At 55.0% G+C, this 5,629-nt stretch overlaps 1 non-coding gene across 1 annotated transcript; it reads right to left on the bottom strand.

Annotated features, from left to right (window-relative positions):
• Nucleotides 1-3,142: 3,142 nt before the first annotated feature.
• LOC143041734 (5.8S ribosomal RNA) lies at nt 3,143-3,298 on the bottom strand. Its single transcript, XR_012967812.1, has one exon. It is a non-coding gene; the product is annotated as a 5.8S ribosomal RNA (ribosomal RNA).
• Between the last annotated feature and the right edge of the window lie 2,331 nt (nt 3,299-5,629).

Below are 5,629 nucleotides of genomic sequence, written 5' to 3'. Positions count from 1 at the left end.
AGATGGGGTCCACCGGCCTAGCATCCGGCTTACCCGTCCGCTCGAAGATCGGACGCCAGAAGGAAAGGAAGCCCTGATAGGATGGGGGATTCGGCTTCTCCTTCCACCCTCCGGAGAGGATAGAACGGGCCGCCTCAGATCTTTTTGCCTTGTATAAAGTCTGAATCCGCCGGTACTGCATCTGTTTCCTCCTTCTCTGGGAGAGGGGCGCCGTCGACGGCGGGACAGGCGGTCCATCTCGAGGGGGCGCGCTCGATGTTGGCGCTTTTGCCTGCAACGCTGCGACCAAGGCCACAGCGTGTTTCTCGCACTAGCCTGCGAGTTCCACAGAAGGGACGCCAATCCGGTCCGGGCTCGGCCGGCCCCGACTGCGCCGCCGCGACCGTCCGTGAGGATGGCGGGCGGGCGGCAAGGAGGCCTCGCCCAGTCCAGACGGCGAGCCCGTGCCCGCTTCCCCCACAGGCCCGACTGGCCCGACCCTCAAAGCCAATCCTTTTCCCGAAGTTACGGATCTAACTTGCCGACTTCCTTTACCTACATTATTCTATCGATTAGAGGCTATTCACCTTGAAGACCTGCTGCGGATATGGGTACGGGCTCCCCCGAAAATTTGACCCCTTCCCCCGCTGCTTCAGGGACCGGCAAAAGATCGCGGTACTCAGGACGCCGTAAGACCTGCGACGCTCTACGGGTTTGATAAGGCCCTCTCGCCTTGCAAGTAGCTTCCAGGGCCAAGACCTCTTAAGCAGAAAAGAAAACTCTTTCCTGGACCGTGGCCGGCAGCAGCAGGTTTCCTCCTGTCGCCAGGAGTACCTTTAGGCAAGGGGTAACACCGTCTCCGGGTGGAGGTTCCGGAATAAGAACAGGATTCCCTTTCGCCCACAACCTTCCGGCCGCATAGATCGCGTGCGAGTGAGTGCGGTTGGTCACACTCGCCTCCTCCCCTGATTGCTTGCTTGCTTGCTTGCTGGGGAGGAAGAGGCATGGCCGGGGGTGCCTGGGTGGCTGGGTGGCTGGGTGGCTGGGTGACTGGGTGGCTGGGTGGGTACCGGGGCCGCTGCTGGCTGGCTGGCTGCCTGCCTGCCTGCCTATCTGGCCGGCTGTCTGTCTGGCACGGTAAGGGTGGACTTACGTGGGCTCAAAGGGAGCGTAAAAACGCCCCACTCCCTCTCCGCCTACCAACGCCGACGCCAACGCCAACCGACAGACCGACGACCTTTTCCCCGCCCGAAAGCCCACCCGAAAGCCCGCCCGAAAGCCCCGCTCCCCGGCCAGAGCCAACTCGTTGTTCGGCACGGCGGGACTGTGGAGGCGGATTTCTCCTTGGGCTTAGGATCGACCGCACCATGTTCAACTGATGTTCACATGGAACCCTTCTCCACTTCAGCCCTGAAGGATCTCGCTCGAGTATTTGCTACTACCACCAAGATCTGCACCAGCGGCTGCACCAGACCGGCTCGCGCCGGACTCCTTCTACGCTCACCGCTGCGACCCTCCTACTCGTCGGGGCTTCGAGACCCTGGTCGGCCGGTACTGCCCCGACGGTCGAGTATCGGGAGGACGCTTGAGCGCCATCCATTTTCAGGGCTAGTTGCTTCGGCAGGTGAGTTGTTACACACTCCTTAGCGGATTCCAACTTCCATGGCCACCGTCCTGCTGTCTATAGCAACCAACACCTTTCATGGGATCTGATGAACGTTTGGTTCATCCCACAGCGCCAGTTCAGCTAACCAAAAATGGTCCACTAGGTACTCCAGATTCACTGTCGAGGCTTCAGTCAAGCAAGCCCGACCTCTCACCCATTTAAAGTTTGAGAATAGGTTGAGGACGTTTCGTCCCCAAGACCTCTAATCATTTGCTTTACTGGATGAAACTCTGTAGCAAGCACCAGCTATCCTGAGGGAAACTTCGGAGGGAACCAGCTACTAGATGGTTCGACTAGTCTTTTGCCCCTATACCCAGCTCCGACGATCGATTTGCACGTCAGAATCGCTACGGACCTCCACCAGAGTTTCCTCTAGCTTCGTCCTGGCCAGGCATAGTTCACCATCTTTCGGGTCCCAACATATCTGCTCTTGGTACTCACCACCCACGGTGGGGTGTGCAAGTCCCGAGCTTGCGCCGGCCGTGAGGGTGATCGGCCCTCGGGCCTCATCGGGGGAGGCCCTTCACTTTCATTTCGCCTTTGGATTTAGTGCGCCCAATGATTCGCACACATGTTAGACTCCTTGGTCCGTGTTTCAAGACGGGTCGGGTGGATCGCCGACCTACACGCCGCTGAAAAGCGCCGGCGAAGGAGGCGCCCGCCGACCCGAGAGTCGGTGTGGTCGAAGAAGGCCCCTCCGGAACTCGACATTCCTCAGACGCAGCCGGCGAGGCGCGCGAGGTTCCGCGCTGGGCTTCTCCCCGTTCTGTCGCCCTTACTGGGGGTTCCCTGTTGGTTTCTTTTCCTCCGTTTATTAATTTGCTTAAATTTGGCGGGTGTTCTCACCCGCATCGAGGTCGGCATTGTTGGCTTGAGAGTTCGGTCGGGAGCTGGTTGTTACAGAGTCGGTCGGGTCGAGCGAGCGAGCGGTCGGTCGTCTCTCCCCTCCCTGTTTATCTGTCTGTCCACCAATCTCCCTCCATCCCCCGAGAGTAGTACTGGCTGGCTGACGGCAGCAGCGAGGGCGCTCGTTTTCAGGGTCGGCGGCGGCGGCGGCGGCGGCGGCACCTTCCCCTCGTTTGCGTTTACGACGCAGGCTGGTCAAGTCCTTGAACCCGTCCTGGTCCGTCTAGAGGGGTTAGTTAGCCGCCCTCCGGACGAGCAGAGCCCTGCACTCTGCCATGCCATCCTCTCATATTGAGGCCACGCACCGCCCGACTGCTTGCTTGCTACTGCGGGGAACCGGACGGGCCGGCAAACGTCCGACCCGCTCCTTCGCCAGTAGTCGGCGGCGGGCAAGACCCCAGGACACACGCCCAGGGTCCCGGCTTCCGATATTAGTCTGTCTGCCGGGACCAGCGGGGGCGCCTCGCTCGACGGGAGAAACGCTGATGGCTGGCTGGCTGGCCGGCCATCGGCGCTCCCGGACCCGGCTGGCCCCCTTTGGGAGAGTTCCTTCTTCCCGCTCAAGGCGGGGGTCGTGATGATTCTGGGAACCGACCCTCGATCGAGTTGGACCACGGCACTCTTGGCCGCGGGCGCCATGTGCGTTCGACAGGTCGATGCTCATTGTATCCTGCAATTCACACGCCGACGCGCATTTTGCTGCGTTCTTCATCGACCCACGAGCCAAGTGATCCACCGTTAAGAGTAGTGTCTCCGGTTAACTGGAGGGTACCTAGGTTCCATGGCCCCGCCCCGTTGAGCCTCCCGGAACTAGCAATCTGCTTGGGGTATACATTAAGAAAAGAGTGAGGAGAGCCCTCGGAACGGCGGAGGAGGAAGCCTGCTACCCGCTGATGATACTGCGGCTGCGGCTGCGGCTACTTCCTGCAACGCCTTTTGGAGCGAACGGCTTCGGCCGGCCAGCTTGGAAAAGAAAGAAAACCAGGTCGGCGGGCCTTCCGGCACAACGGCGGCGGCGGGCAAGCGGCGTGTCCAGCTACCTGCCTGCCTAGCCACCTACCTACCTACCGGGGAGGAGCAGGTCCACAACCATCCCCTCATGGGTGACTGGCAGGGCCGGGCTTCCTTGCCCCTGTCGCCCAGACGCTCTCGCCGGCCACTGTAAGCGGCTTGAGCTCCCTCGGCGTCCGTTTCGCTAGGTTACTCGTCCTGCCTGGCGGCGGGCGGCGATCGATCACACGGAGGGGCTTTTCGGTCGATTTCTATAGGAGACTTTGACCTGCCTGAGGCAGCAGGCGCCGGATATAGTTCAGGGGCAGCCCCCGCGGACCCTTTCCCAGTCGAGTGAAGAACGAACGAACTGGTGCAGGGCAAACTTGGCGGGCTGGATCCCTGGCGGCTTTGTTGTGCAGGGGTGCTGCCCGCCTGCTTGCTTACCTGCCGGTTGGCGAATAAGCGAGCCAAGACAGCGGTTGGGTTTTCTTTGGGTGGGCCTCGGTGGAGGAAGGCCTTGCTCGGTTCGACCTACTCCAACACCGATCATTTCCCGCGGGCTACACCCGCCGCAGCTTCCAACCCCTGGGCGTGGGCCTGGCGCTGCGCTACTTCGGAGGGTGGGTTAGTTCACCCGAGTCGGCCATTCAGTCAGTCAGTCAGTCAGTCAGTCAGTCAGTCAGTCAGTCAGTCAGTCAGTCAGTCAGTCAGTCAGTCAGTCAGTCAGTCAGTCAGTCAGCCAGCCAGTCAGTCAGCCAGTCAGTCGTCGCGGCAAGCCAGTGGCGGGTACTACCGTCTGGTATACGGCCGGGGACGATCAGGTAGGTAGTTTGGTTAGGGAGGGGCGCGTCGCGCCGGGAGACACACGCAGGCCGCTTCGAAAGACCTGGACTGGGCCGCCGCGCAAATGCTAGACGCTGCTCTGGAATGTGCAAATGTTCATTTGTATATAAGATGACTTCTAGTTCAACCTTACCTAATGTTTTTAACTGATTTCCAGTTACTCCTTACAACGAGTAATGGATTGGTTCCAAGATTTTCACTCCTGGTTTCAACTGGTTTGAATAAGTTTATTGAACACTCTACCAGTAATGAGAGGTCCTACAGAAGTCCTTCCAATTGTAATTGTCAGGTTATAACTATCTTTGATGTTGGAGTTTTCTTTCACCCTTCTATCACTCTTATTCCTAACACAATATTGTCTATTTGTATATATATATATACACATATATATATATATATATATATATATATATATATATATATATATATATATATACAATATATATATGGAGAGTTCTGTAATATCGGTTTATTCTGTGCCTGGGGTTTTTCCTCTTGTTTCGTGGTGTATACGAAAATTTCTACATTCACGTGTTTTGTGTCCTACCTTGAAATCATATATATAGAAGGGTGGATTTCTACACTGATACTCGTCATCATCCACATATTTGCAATTTCTACAAATAGTTTCATAATAACAGTCTTGTGTTTTATGCCCCCATGTATCACAATTGTAACATACAATTCTAGTATCCCTGGATGGGCTTCTTTCTGTCTAAATTATTTTTTCTTATACTCACTTCTAGAATTCCTAGTTTCCTTCTGTTGTCCCACTGTCATCACATATGGATTTATCTTTCTGGCGTTACTGTACACTTGAGGAAGATAATCTACCTTCCCTAAATTCATACTTGACTTGAGATCTTTATACAGCTTTTCTACCGTTAAATCATCAGGGTTTTTTGTTAACAGGCCAAATGTGATTAATTTTATTAGCTGAGAAACTTTCATTTTGTCACTAGATCTTTCTATCCAGCCTGAATCTTTCAAGATAGAATTCATGTCTTTTGACCATCTATCTAATCTGGCTAAATATTCTGTGCCTGATTCACTTGACTTGATCATTCTAACCAAACAGGATCCTGATCACACTTTGACATAAAATGTTTAATAAAGAGTTTTTTATACTTTCCATACCAGTTAATATCTTTCACTTACTGGAAATTTATGATAAACCTAGCTCTACCTTTTTCAGGATCTACATTTTCATTTATAATTTCTATTTTCCTTTTTTTATATGTT

The sequence above is a fragment of the Oratosquilla oratoria genome, chromosome 31, assembly GCF_046742065.1.
Source record: "Oratosquilla oratoria isolate Oo_2021 chromosome 31, ASM4674206v1, whole genome shotgun sequence".
In the NCBI taxonomy this organism is placed as follows: domain Eukaryota; kingdom Metazoa; phylum Arthropoda; class Malacostraca; order Stomatopoda; family Squillidae; genus Oratosquilla; species Oratosquilla oratoria.
The sequence above is the reverse complement of the archived record's forward strand: the minus strand, read 5'-3'. Positions and strand labels throughout refer to the sequence as shown.